Raw genomic sequence first — 15176 nt, 5'->3', positions numbered from 1 at the left:
CCTCCCCCCGGAGTCAACCCCGTATGTAGTGGTTCTTGGAAATGTCCTGATGCACCCTCCTGGTGGCGTTGATGTCTTTGACCAATTAAAGAATAAAGTTCTACATTGGCTGAATTTCAAAACGATCCTGGGTCTTAGGATGGAGAGATTTTCAACATGGTGCATAGAGTCCCCTGGAATAGAAGGTCCAGAAAATATATGGAAGGAGACTGTGTTGCAATTAACAACACCTGGCAGATAGTGCCCTGCACAAAGTTCCTCAGAATAAACCTTGTGGCCCAGTTTTAACCATAGTAGCCCTCCCCCTGGGGCATTTCTACAGTCCTCTGAGTAGTGTGAGGTCTCAAGGGGAGGAGATTGATTGGAGCTTCCCGGTTCTTCTGATGCACTCCCAGCGACTTAGGCAGTTGATAACTCATGATACTCCCCTTTTTAACAGATTTGCTCTCCTGGAAACACTGGACTCTTGTGACTGACTCATTGAGAGGGAACCCCGTAGAGCCATTATCCCTCCACCAAAATATGAAATTGCCTACCTCAATAGGCACTGGAGAAGGCAAGGCCTGTAAACTTGTGTTGTGGAATATTGCTGGGTTACAAAGCAAGTTCCCTGACCATAACAGGGGTGCATTCATAAAAGACTTTGATGCAATATGCCTCCAGGAGACATGGTCCAACACAAACAGCTTCTTTCTTGAGGGTTACAAGACTTTTTTTGTGCCCGCCAGTCCATCAAGGGTAGGAAGACCTAAGGGCGGGCTGATAATGTTTGTCTCCCCATAAGTACGCTGTTGCCTGAAGGTGCTGCCAACTGACAACCCTTGTTTGCTGTCTTTGTTATTTACCCAGGGATTTGTGAATTTGTTATTACAGAACTTCTATAATGCCATTGTAGTTGCCCCAGATGTGTGTCACTTTTCCAGGCTAGGATCCTTTCTAAGAAGTATTACCCCAGAGATCAATCATAACAGATTTCTCATGATTGCAGTAGACTTTAATCTTCACCTATGCGTGGACCAAATTTTGTCAAACCCCCCTGATATTGGATGTGCACGCTTGATGGGCAAGCATGTAGAGCTGAATAAGCAGGGAGATATACTCAACATCTTAGTTGAGGAGTTCGATCTGACCATGGCAATGTGCGGGTTGGATCAAAGCGGGAAAACTATGGTTCCCACCTTTTCAGGAAGGGAGTATGCTTCCTCTATCGATTTTTATCTATGTTTCAAATACTTTTTCCCACTTCAGGATGAATTTTTCAATTGAGGACAGCATATATAGTGACCCAATCCTCTATGTGCTACAATCAGTTGGTTACAGTTATGGAAATCTAGGCTGAAAGGACCCAGGGGGACACTTAAGGCAATAGATTAGGGTAGAAGGTTAAGGTGGGCACATGTCACACCGGACTCCTTCCATGAGTCTGTCATAGCCAGGTGCAAAGGGGAACTAGATATCTGCGTAAAAGGGCAGGCAGCTCCTGTGATAATTCTTGACGCTTTTTCAGTCATCTCCTGTTCCATTGGGGATCTTTTATGGGCACCATCCAGGTATCCGACCGATAGTGCTCTGAAATGGTTTAACCATAATTGCTCTAGAGCAGCTAGGAAATTGAGGGGAGTGTTAGGTACTAAACGCAGAGATCCTGCCTTAGTAAAAGCCTGTAGAGGTCAATATAAAGTAGAATTAGCAAGGTGAAAGCCTGAGTTGAGGGACGTGGCATGGAGTAGATCCTTGGATGCCAGCACCTTAAAAAATAGTGAATCGTTCTGCAGCATTGTCAATAGTCCTTTCCTGGTACGACATGCCGAACAGGCTCTTGATGCACACATTACAGAGGAGGAATTGGTTGGTTATTTCAAGGAAATGTTTAGCAGTCCAATAGAAGCCAGCTTAGCAGATTGCAGGGGGCAGGAAAGTCGTTCCTTGTCGTTTAACCCCTTCGCCGCGGAGCGAATTTTGCAGCGGTGTGGGGGGGGGGCTAGGGAGCGGGCTTGCTGCTGCGGTGCTCATGACGGCTCGCAGCCATCATACATCACAATGGGCAAGTGCTCATGACAGCCGGGAGCCATCTAAACTCCGCCCACTAATTAATTCTCACGGACAGGTGGGGAATTAACACCGCGTAGGAGGAGCGGCAACGTTCGGACGGCTCCCGGCTGTCATGAGCAAACACCTACCATGATTCATGATGGCCAGGAGCCATCATGAGCACTGAAGATGTTACGCTGATGAGGTAAGAAAAGGTATCGAGGAACTGTCTAGAAATAAGGCTCCCCGACCCAATGGCATACCCCGATCTTTTCATATCGAATCCTCAACTGTGGGTGCCAGTTCTAACTGCGATCATCAATGCAGCCATAAGAGGCATTCCACGTAGTACCTGGGCCATATCTATCATTGTTCCAATCTTTAAAAAAGGCAATAGGGATAGCACCCTTTGCTATAGGCCCATATCGTTGCCGGATTCAACTGTAAAGGTGGTGGGATGTATTCTATTGGATAGGCAAACCACATGGGCAGATGACAACAACATTCTAGCAGATATCCAATATGGTTTTTGCCCGGGTAGGTGAACAGTGGATCAATGCCTGAATCTGTATTTGGCCATAAATAAATACACAGTTGCCCAGGCATGATTTATCTGACCTTCATGGACCTGTTCTTAGCATTCTACTGGGTGAATAGAAGGAAGTTATGAGAGACTCTACTGCACACAGGGTTAGACAAAAATATTGTTCTTTTCTTACAAGAGCTCCATAGGGACACCAAAGCGGTGGATTGCTACACTAATGACTGTAAGGTGACCCGCCACTTCCCAATTCAGAGAGGGGTACGACAGGAATGTATATTGGCCCCATTTTTATTTAAGTTATATAGTAATATTCTGGAGAAGGAACTGACAGCCACACAGGTGGATTTTCCAAAGGTGGGTCGGTGTGATATGCCGGTATTACTGTATGCAGATGACGTGGTCCTTATGGCCCGGACTGTGAGGGGGTTGCAAACTTTACTTAACTCCTTCAGGACATTCATGGAAGACCGGGACCTGCTAGTGAATAACTCTAAGTCATACGTGATGCAGAGAGGACATAGCTAAAAAAAATCATTTTTTTTTAGGTTTGGTCCACCCGGTCCCTACCACCAGTGTCTTTTCTTATTTAAGAGTTATGCTTGATGCCAAGTTAAATTGGGGCCATTTAAATGAGGGGCCCAGGTGGAATTCCATTTAATGTTCAGTAGCAATTATGAGGTGCCAAGGAAAACCTTTTAAATCCCAACTTAAAAAAAGCCAATTTTAAACAAGTGCATCCTGCTTTTACCTTTTTATTAAAGCTATCAGGGAGCACAGTATGGCATGTCCTCAGTTTTTTAAAGGCCACAGTAGAGCTTGGATCGACCTGTGATCAGTCATTGTGGATTGGAGAAGACTGGAAATGAAGTCATCTTGTAACCTTTTATACTTCATTTTACCAGTATTTTTACCTTGTGCCTTTGTGGTCTAATTTTGACTTGTATGAGTTTTTTTCTACAAAAGCTTAATACACTTTTGTTGTTGAGTGGTTGTATGGATGTGTGAATCGGTATGCAAGTGATTCTGTAGGTGTGTGCGTGGGTGTGTGAGTGGTTGTATGGGTGAGTGGGTGGATGTGTCAGTGGCTGTATGGATAATGGAGTAGGTGTATGAGTAGCAGTATAGGTGAGTGAGTAGCAGTGTGAGTAGTTGTATGGGTGAGTATGTACATTTCTATATGGGTGAGTGAGTAGCTGTGTGAGTTTCTGTATGGGTGATTGAATGCATCTGTGAGTGGCTTTAAGGGTGTATGAGTGGGTGAATAAGTGTATGTATGTTGGTATGACTAGATGTGTGAGTGCTTGTATTGGTGACTGAGTAGGTGATAAGTAGCTGTATGGGTGTGTTAGTGGGTGTGTGAATGGCAGTATGAGTGAGTGGATTTGTGAGTGGCTCTATGGGTAAGTGATTGGCTGTGCGAATACTGGTATGGGTCTGTTAATTAACCCTGGGCGCCCGATTCGGCTACGCCCACGGAGTAGGCGTAGTGTTGCCTTCTATGCATTTTGCGTAGACAGCGTAGCCGGCAACACTACGCCCACTCCGTGTGCGTAGCCGAGTCGGCCGCCACCCGCCTCCCTCCCGCTCTCCCCTAGATACATTATTTGAGCAATTAGCCTTATTAAAACAATATTAAAGCACTTACCTTGTCCGGGGCTCGTCCGGGGCTCCCTCTTGAATAGCGTCCTTTTCCTGGATACCAATGCGCATGCGCGGGCGGCCGGATCCGGCATTGGTATCCAGGAAAAGGACGCTATTCAAGAGGGAGCCCCGGACGAGCCCCGGACAAGGTAGGTGCTTTAATATTGTTTTAATAAGGCTAATTGCTTAAATAATGTATGCGGGGGAGAGCGGGAGGGAGGTGCGTAGTGGGGCTACGCGGAGTGCGGGAGTGGGCGTAGCTTCTCGCCCTCTCCGCGTAGCTCCGCGGAGCCCCACTACGCCCACTATGCCCACCCTTACTGTTAATGCCTAGGTGAGGTGCTGTGTGAGAGTACAGTGGGAGTATATGTATAAGAGTTTGTATGGGGTGTGAGTGGGTGTTTGAGTGGTTCTGTGATTGATATCATCAGTAATGTAATCTATGATGCCATGTGAGATGTCATCAGTGATGTCCCTTACCATGCCATAAATAATGTAATATGCAAGGTCATAAGCAGTGCATTGTGGGGGTATAAGTTATAGTAAGCTCAGGTAACTATACATGCTGAATTTCTATGATTTTGTACAAGTCAAATCTGAGTCTAACTATAATGTGCTTGTAACCTCTGGTTTTTTCACTGAATTTCTATGTTCTTAGTTGTATTTCTTTAACCATAATGTTCATGTAGCCTTTGTTTTTTTCAATGAATTCCAAAGGTTTATTTAATTCTATTTTCTCACTATACCATCCCTGTAACCTTAGGTTTTTTAGAGTGAATTGCTAAGGTCTGTGCATTTTATTTCCTAACTGTAACCTGTGACCTTTGAGAGTGAGTGTGTGAGTGAGTACATGAGTGTCTTAGTGGGTGTGTGATTGAGAGCATGAGTGTCTCAATAGTAGTGTGAATGGGTGTATGAGTGTCTTAGTGGGCCTGAGAGTGGCTGCATATGTGTCTCAACGGGCTTGTGAGTGGTTACATGAGTGTCTGAGTGGGTGTCTGCGCAAGGGCACAAGTGTCTCAATGGGTATGTGAGTGTCTTAGTGGTCCTGGGGGTGGCTGCATAAGTGCCTCACTGGGTGCGTGGGTCAGTCTGTAAGTGAGCACATGAGTGTCTGAGTAGGTCTGTGAGTGGATGCATGAGTCTATGAGAGGGTGTCTGAGCAGGTGCATGAGTGAGTGTCTCAGTAGGTCTGTGAGTAAGTGTGAGAGAGTCTGAGTGGGTTTGCAAATGCTTCCATGAGTGTGTGAGTAAATGAGTAAATGAGTGTCCGAGTAGGTCTGTGAGTGGGTGTGTCAGTCTCTGAGTGGGTGTCTGAGCGGGTGTATGAGTGTCTATGTTAGTGTCTCAGTAGATCTGTGAGTAAGTGTGAGAGAGTCTGAGTGGGTTTGCAAGTGCTTCCATGAATGTGTGAGTCAGTCTGTGAGTGAGGGAATGAGTGTCTGAGTGGATCTTTGAGTGGGTGTGTGAGTCTCTGAGTGGGTGCATGAATGTCTGAGTTGAAATCAGAGTGGGTGTTTGAGTGTTTGAGAGGGTCTGTGAGTGGGTGTCAAAGTGCGACTGAGTCCATAAATCTGTGAGTCTGTGAGTGAGTGCATGAGTGTCTGAGTGGGTGTGTATGTGGATGCTTGAGTCTCTAAGTGAGTCTGTGAGTGGGAGTGGGAGTCTGTGAGTGGGTGTGTGAGTGGGTACATGAGTCTCTGAGTAGGTCTGTGATGGAGTGCATGAATCTCTGAGTGGGCCTGTGAGTGAGTGCACGAGTCTCTCAGTAGATCTGTGAGTGAGTGTGTGAGTCTGTTAGTGAGTGTATGAGTGTGGACGTGGGTGTGTGAGTGTTTCAGTGGGTCTGTAACTGGCTGCATGAGTCTCTAAGTGAGTCTCTAATTGAATCTGTGAGTGGGTGTGTGAGTCGGTCTGTGAGTGAGTACATATGTTTCTGAGTGGGTCTGTGAGTGAGTGCATAGTCTCTGAGTGGGTCTGTGAGTGAGTGCATGAGTCTGTGAGTGGGTGTGAGAGTCTGAGTGGGTTTGTGAGTGTTTGCGTGAGTCTCTGTGTGGGTCTATGAGTAGGTGCATGAGTTTCTGAGTGGGTCTTTGAGTGAGTGTGTGTGTCTGAGTTCTCTCTCTTTTGCCCTCTTATACTCTGATTTGCCTTCTCTACTTGTGTTTCTACCCTCCATTTTGCCTTTCCTGCTAATTTTTCTGCCCTCTGTTTTGCCTTTCCTGCTAGTTTTTCTACCATCTGTTTTGCTATTTCTGCTAATTTCTCTGCCCTCTGTTTTGCCTTTTCTGCCCATTGTTTTCCTTTTTCTCCCTCTAAAATGTGGGAGTGTGTGCTGAAAATAAAATGGAAGAAGGGGCTCCACCATAAATTAGTGGGCGAGGTGCCATGTAGCCCCCTCCCTGGGCTAGTTTCGCCCCCAGGGATCCCACCCACTTGGGCCCGGCTACAAGAAAATGGTGGAGGAGCCTTGCAGCCTCCCTCCCCAGGCCGATTAACGCCCTGGGAACCCCATTCCCCTGAGCCTGGACATGTTTCCCTGGTTGTCATGGAGCCTATCTAGTGCATCCAATGTGCTATTGTACTGTGGGTGGAGACTCAATGCCTCCACTGTCCCAGCTTTCTCCCCTGTTGTGAATGTATCTAGGACCCTATTTAAATATTCCCGATTCATGCCCTTATTTGGTTATAACAAAACATATCCTTATAAAGGCTTAAGAATCATATCCATATTTAGTCATAGCCAATGCAGTCCAAATACGGCAAGGCTACTCCCATAGACTCCTAGAAAGCACAATGCGTTCTTTAAACAAACCAAGCCTCCAGCAGCCCGGGAAATCCCCCTGCTTTTGTTTTGATTTGAACTAGAACTCCTGGAGTCCAGAAAGAACTGTAAGTTCTTAGTGACGTCTTATGTCCAACCTTACGTCAAACTCTGCACCTTCCAGGTATAAATATACCAACGTTGCCTTAAGCAAACACACGGTGGTTTGGAGCAGAGCGGCTATCTACTTGCCCGAAGCCCAGCTGATGCAAGAGCCGAAGGAAGCCAACCCTCCCATTTGACGCACTGAGAGAGACGCTGTCTTTTGTCCTGCCGAGAAATCCAGCTCCAGTGTTTTCAGGCACCCTTGCAGGTTGCTGGGAAATCGAGTCCTGAGAACGAGATACAAGACCTCCTTCTTTCTATAACCAAGATACGGAGCTGATTAAATACTTAGAGAATACTTGATGCAGATTCTTGGCAAAAACGAACTTAACTTAAACTGCAGCTCACTTACTCATTCCCACGTACTAGGCTTAGGTTAGGTACACCGGGGTAGGCGTATCTTAGAAGCACCAGTTGAGTACGTTTAGTCAATGATTTTATGAATGTATATATTTTATCCATTTTAAGTATCACATGGCTCAGAAACCATATAAATGCTTTTACAGTATTATTTCATAATACTCCTTTTACTGTACGCACTTTACTTTATGACAAGTATTGCAATTACTTGTCACAATTCACTTCTCTTGCACGAGAAAGAGGACTGCTCAATAAATAACAACTTTTATTGAAAACGCCCGTCTCTCTATTTCTCTGCACTCTGGTGAAACTAAGCATGCACGATTGACTGAGCTGTCTATTGTTTTCACACAACTCTGGAGATAAACTCCTTATTCTGGAGGGAGCAAAGTTGTCATGTTAATGCGGTTGTCAGAAGCTAATCCCTTCTTGTCTATTCAGGAAAGTTAACACCTCCTTGTTTACTCGATAAAGTTTCTAGTGACCTCTGAGCTACCTGGCATTCATAATTAAGTCTAACATATTCAATAGAGACCTAGTCGACCTCAGTCCTACATCTAAACTATCGTTTATGTTATTCCAATGCGCAGAGCCTATTGGGACTATAGGAACTACACTACATGGGGCCCAACGTTTGGTAAGGCGATAATCTAACGCAAGATACTAGAGTAACTCAGTCGTGCTTTTCACACAGACCCCTTTTTCCCGTTATAACTCCAAAAGACGTCTGGAGTGGGTGAAAGGTTAATACCCGCCGGAACTTAGTAGGATGAGAATCCTATGTGTTAGTTTTTGGTTTAGTCAACGTTGAAGGATTCACTGTTCCAAAATATTGTGCACCTAATCTTTGTTTCCTTGAAACTTGCTCTGCAAACAAAACTTTCTGTCAGTAAAAATGGTGGAAAGTGACAATGAAAGAGAGAAAGCTAGAATAGCAGCTCAACTTTTAGCGGATGTGGCAAGTCTCCAAAATTATGACCCGAATGTTATAATCATTCCGGTAAACGTAAGAAGAACTATAACTCTTAAACTTATAGAAAATGAACTATCACCAAGAGGTGGTACAGTCATATTTGTGGTAGAGGCCCATGAATATCGGCAGACAGAGGTATTCTATTCATGGATACATGTTCCAGCAGCACACACTGTGACACAACATTTCCACTATTACAAAATAGAGGAATCTCCGGATGAATATACTCCTTTCAAGGACGTTGAAATCCCACTAACATACCAAGAGCACCTGCTCTGGTTTAATGGCGCCCTAAAACATCAAAATCACATCACCAGGCTCGGTCCACTAGGTAGACCAGGAGTCTCATGGCCGGTTCTAGCAAGCTATATACCACATCCCGACATTGAAAAAATGTCCAGCGAATAACTTTTTGTTAAGCTAAAAGAATTAACAAAAGCATATAGAGAATTAGTTCAATTAACACTTGACGGTATTACCTGCCGCCAAAAATTGAAAGAAATAGATATAGCAGAACAACCTTTTGAACTTGCCAGAATCATAGAAAAATCCTATGAAGAATTAGGTAGAGATAGTTTGGGTGGAAACCAATAAAACCCCAACTAATTGAAAATCCTGAAAAAACATTTATTAAAAATAATCTCAATACTTCAAAAAAGAAGTGGGAGGGTAACAAACAAACTACTCCCAGTTTCAGTTTCAGTCCAGAGGAAGGTCTCCTCAACGGAAAGATAGATCTCCAGAACCAGGAGGCAAGTCTCCCCACAGGGAGCCCTCTGAGAAAAGATACAACCTTAGAGATAGGGATAAATTAAGAAAACCTAATAGATATCAAGATATTGATACACGTTCCTCTCGATCTTTTCAGACTTCCTCACAGAAATCAGAAACAAGAGGACGGTCAGAACACAAGGAAGAGCACATCAAGTCCAAAGACAAGGAACCTGCTCATCAAAGTAAAAAATTACAATTTCCAAAAAAGAAGGTATCTAGTATTAAAATAAAACATGCCGAGGATTTTGAGGACACAACTGAAAAATGGAGAGTGGGCCCAGACAATGCTAGACAGCGTAGCAGTAGTGACCATAGCTCACAAGATCCTGATGAATCTTCTGGAGACAGTGGACACGAATAAATACATTCAGGTGGAAACTGCAGACACCAGAGTTTGCATACCCCATAAATTATATGAAATAACATTAAGTATTGAGGGGGAAAAAACTAGGAAAATAAAGGGTCTCTTTTGGGATAACCTTTCGAAAGGCTATGACATCCTTCTAGCAGAAAAAGACTGGCCACCAGAGTTTGTCAGGGAGTGCCCACATGGCGAAGAAATGATTATGCCTGCCTTCTCAAATCACATTCCAATTCATAAAAAATACACATTTGCAAGAAAATGGGCAGTAGCCCAAGCCCCTGCATTATATAAAAATCATGTAGGATGGGATGAGGATTCTCCTCACCATAAAATCCAGTTAAAAAATCAACCAACTGCACAGAGGCAATATCCTGTTAAGCAAGAAGGGAGATCATAGATCAACTTGAATATCAGGGGGTGATTGAAACATGCACCTCACAAATGAACAATCCTTTCTTTCCTGTCTCCAAGCCAGATGATTCATATCATCTAGTTTTGGACTACAGACACTTAAACTCATGCTGCAAAACCTTTGCAGTACAAAACTCACACAGTGCTGCACTAATGAATAACATCGTGCGCAAAAAATATAAAACATTAGATATCTCAAATGGCTTCTTTTGTCAAAACATTGCACCAGAAAGCAGGTATTTGACCGCTTTCTCCTGTATGGGGGCACAAAAACAATTCTGTCGACTTCCACAGGGATTCAAGAACAGCCCAGGATTATTCTCAGCCAGGGTAACAGAGTTACTACAAATGTATGATGATGAGGCATTATCCTATGTCGATGACATCTATCTTACAGACGACGACCTGGAGACACACTTGAAAAGAGTGAACACCATCATACTTGGATTCGTATCTGAAGGGTATAAATTCAACTTTAAAAAGTCACGAATTGCCCACCTAACTGTCCTGTTTTTAGGATATGAATTATCAAGTGAAGGCAAAAGCCTAGCAGACAATTTCTTAGAGAAATGTGCAGTACTCCAATCTCCAAAAACGCTGAAGAACTTACAATCAATTCTAGGTTTCCTGAATTTCGGAAGAACATACATTCTAAATTATGCAGAGAGGGTTAAACCTCTCTATGAATTAATAAAACCTGATCTCAAACCAATTAATTGGACTCAGAAACTTACAGAAATTTTAAGAACATTACAAACAGACATGTTAACTAAAACAAAACTGCAAACACGCGCAAATGAATGCAACCTTGTAATCCGAGTCATCCCAGGAAGATGCGGTTTCACATACCTGACCTCTAATAAGGGAGAAACGGTACCAATAGCTTATAAATCACACTTGTACACACAAGCTGAAATGAAATTCAGTTCTACTGAAAAAATTCTGACTGCGGTTCAAACTGCTATAGCAAAAGAAAAAACCCAAGCTCAAGGGAAAAGCTTATCTGTTTTAACAGCAGTATCAGCCCTTGACGCAGTAACGAGACCACGCATTCCAAATGCAGTGGCATTAGATCCAAAATGGATACAATGGGAAAGTTCTCTTGCTGCAGAAGACGTGAAACACGCTTTTGATCCAAAAATGAAAAGACTAGAAGATCTAGAATACGAAAGTGAATGTCCTCTGTCAATCGAAATTCTGCCTCTCGAACAATACACCTGTGCAATCTACACGGACAGATTTGCACAACACTACGTTGTGAAAAAACAAGCATACAGTGCTGCGTGCACGATTGTTAAAGGTCGTTGGCACGAAGGAACATTCAAACCACTCGTCACTAAAACTCAATCTCTAGGAGATTGTACAGCTCAGCGAGCTGAACTACAGGCTTTTAAGATGGCGCTAAAAAATATCGATCGCGAATTCCCCACACTAATAGTGTGCGATTCATATTATTGCGTCCAGTCTTACAACGAATACTTGCAGAACTGGGTTCAAAACGGTTTCAAAGATACAAAAGGTGGCAAAATCAAGCATAAAATGCTTTGGGAACAAGTAGTTCTTTTGCAGAAGGAACTACAAAAGACTCACGTGATACATACACTGAGTCATCAACGTGATGGCGTTCACGTTGCGGGGAATTCATTGGCTGATGAGGCCGCAAAAGCAGCTATGCAAACGGCTTCCGTAGCTGCCATCACCCAGTCAAAAACAAAAATAGACAGCGAAATAATGCTAGCTGTCAGTGCTTCAGTAAAAGACAGTGGTAAAACACTCCTGAAAGGCTTTCCAGTAAAGTACTCATACAAAACTTATGCAAATAATGTTCCTTTTGCTCAAATCTCTGGAGTGGGGGATAGAGTAATTCCAAACATGGAACACAGGTTAGGACTAATTTTAGCGGCACACGAAGGGCTTACTTCTGCACACGCTGGTGTTTCCGCCACAGTATCATTATTAAAACAGAGATATTGGTGGAGGCGCATGAGAAAACAAACTAGAAACTATGTTTTAGAATGTGACATATGCCAAAAAATGAAAGTATCAACAGTGAAACGACCAGCACAGACGCCCCTTCTAATCTCAGATAAACCATTAGCATGTGTTTACCTGGACCACTGTGGTCCCTTACAAAGGGATGGCAACTATAAATATATCATGGTCACAGTGGATTCCTGCACGAGTTTCATTTGGATGTGGCCCCAGCGCTCGGCTGACGCCAGAACTGTTATAAAAGATTTGCGAGTCTTTATCGGCACTTACGCAATTGGCATGCTACATTCTGACCAGGGTCCTGCGTTTAGCACTCGAGCTTACAAGAAGGCCATGGCCAGCATGGGCATTGCATTGCGGTACTCTAATCCATTCCATCCCGAGGGAAATGCGGTAGTGGAGAGAAAAAACCGGGACATAAAGAAATCTATAACTGCGAGGGTATTAGGTTCGGGTGATGGGTGGGTCAAACATCTAACAAGTGTCCAACGTGGTCTTAATAATCTGCCAAGAAATTCTCTAAGAGGTATCACTCCAAACGAACTTTTGTTCGGTACTAAAATAATAATCCAGGATTTAGATTGTCAGACTTCAGTGGTGAAAGAAAAATCCTTTGATATCAAAGATCGTTTGGTTGTTTTACAGGACATAAATGAAACAAGAAGAAGTCTAAGTAATACAAAGCTAAAGCCAACGACCACTGAAGAAAAACCACCTGTCCCAGCAAGACCTGCCTGGATTCCAAAGGTTGGGGATCTGGTCAGAGAAAAGATCGCGGTGAAGAAGGAATTTGGGCCTTCTTACAGAAAATTAAATTAAAATTAAAGAAAATTCTTACAAAAAAACAGGGTTCATCGAACTATGAAGAAATGTATTGTTATAATCATTATGGTCATCACTATTTGCATAAATCTGATAATCCTAGAAATGTTTTTACTTATCATCAATGGGAACATTGTCCAGCACCTCCAAAAGCCAGTTCAAAAACGTTTTATGAGAAATTTCCATACTTTTTTTTTTTTTCACCTGTCTTAGCTGTCAGCGGAAAAAGATCAGTAGTACTACCGCCCCTTGCTGGTAAAAAGGAGAACAGAGTTGTATCAATCGACCTGGTAAAACCACAATTATGTGGCCAATAATAAGTAGTAGGCCCAGTGGACTCCCAAGAAATAGCAGAAGACCAAATCTTGCTACAATCCAAGAGGTTCAAACTGAGAGTCTAATCACATTTGACAAACCTGCAGTTAATAAAAAGGACTATGCAACAAAGCCATAGAACTTGTGCCTCTTGAAACCCAAATTGCAACAGTTCGTCAAGAAACACCAGTCTACAATGATGTAGCCTCTGAACATACATATCTTAAGACAAATGAAAATCCGAAAGCTATTCCAACAATTGACAGAACTGCATCTGGCTACTTCATCAATTTCGATGACTTTTCTGATGATCCAAGTGAACATGAAGAAAGGCCAGCTACTAAAACTTTCAAAGACAAATTGACTGAACTATTTCATCAACTCAAAGAAACATATCTAATTTCACCATGGATTGAATTATGGATTGTGTTAGGTGTACTTTTCCTCCTACTTTGGCTCATCATGATTTTATGTTTGGGTAGATTTATTCATGGAAAATATAGTACAATGGACACAGCAAGTCAGAACATCAACTTGGCCCTAAAGCCTCACAGATCTTCTCACATTGAAAAAAGAGAACTGTCATCAGTAAACATCACAGCCAATCCTATACCTGGGGGTATAGCATGGGACAAAATGGATTACGAAATCTATGGCCCGGTTGAACTCTTGAAATATCCACACCAGTTCAAGGTTTCATTAAGTGACTTTGTGACACCAAGTACTTTCTCTGATGATTGGGACTTTGAAAATATTAATAATATGATGTCCGATTTAGAAATGTCAGCAAAATTCACAGAACATGACTATTTGCAGGGTTCATCGAACTATGAAGAAATGTATTGTTATAATCATTATGGTCATCACTATTTGCATAAATCTGATAATCCTAGAAATGTTTTTACTTATCATCAATGGGAACATTGTCCAGCACCTCCAAAAGCCAGTTCAAAAACATTTTATGAGAAATTTCCATACTTCTCAGGGTTTAACAACACAGATCCAGAAATGTTTTATTTTAAAATGTTAAATAAGACAGGAATGAAAAACATGTTGACAAATACTAAATTGTTTTATTCAGAAATATTCGATGAAAAAATGTTTACATTTGGTTTTGAATTTTGGAAAAATAATATTGAAACAAAAACCATCTGGCGTACAAAAGATTGGCAGGTACAGGGTCTAGAAGCATTATTCCCAGAACAGATAATATTCCTGAATGACACCATTCAACAAACAACCTGTCTTGGTTTAGCCAAGAAAAAAGACTTTAACAAACCGTCTATTCCAAAGCCCATACCTGATAGTAATAGCACTACAGATGTGGAGATAGACGTATACCATATTTTACACCAAAACCGAACAAATCCTGATTGGGAAAAATGGTTGATCTGGCCCACAGACACTAATAACTGTCAAGATTGATTTCTGAACAAAACACAGGGGTTCAAACAGACCAGGCCAGACCCAAGATATTCCCAGAGACAACATCCAGGAATAGTTACAACATACAGTGTAGGGAAACTATGCCTTGATTGGCTACAGAGATCTACACTGCAGGAAATTAAGCAACACTTAACTTTACTTAAAGAAGGTGCTGACTTGCGAGATTTCATATTGGGACCTCGCAAACAGCGTCAAAAACGTTTCATATATGCCAGTATATACGCAGCTCACAACGAGGCTTGGAAAGTAATGCAAAATACGAGAAATTGATCGTATAAATTTGGAAAAATCACTGTCTGTAGTGGACAATGGGTTAACGACTCTGTCCTCCAGAATTTATTCACTGGACAGCATTGTATCATCTGCTATTGATATAATAGAGCAGGGCTTGCTAATGTTACAACATGGCCAGTCCCAATTACGTTCTATTGTACAGCTAGGCTGGACTTTACAAAATCTGCGTTCAGGTCACGTGCCATGCCGTCTAATCAACAAAACATCATTATTTTCTATCTTTAACCTTACTGATAAACAAATCAGTTCGGCCCAAAATGGAGCAGACTGTACGATTCTA

This window comes from Lissotriton helveticus, chromosome 1_1, assembly GCF_964261635.1.
Source record: "Lissotriton helveticus chromosome 1_1, aLisHel1.1, whole genome shotgun sequence".
NCBI lineage: Eukaryota > Metazoa > Chordata > Amphibia > Caudata > Salamandridae > Lissotriton > Lissotriton helveticus.
Note: the sequence above shows the minus strand (reverse complement) of the source record.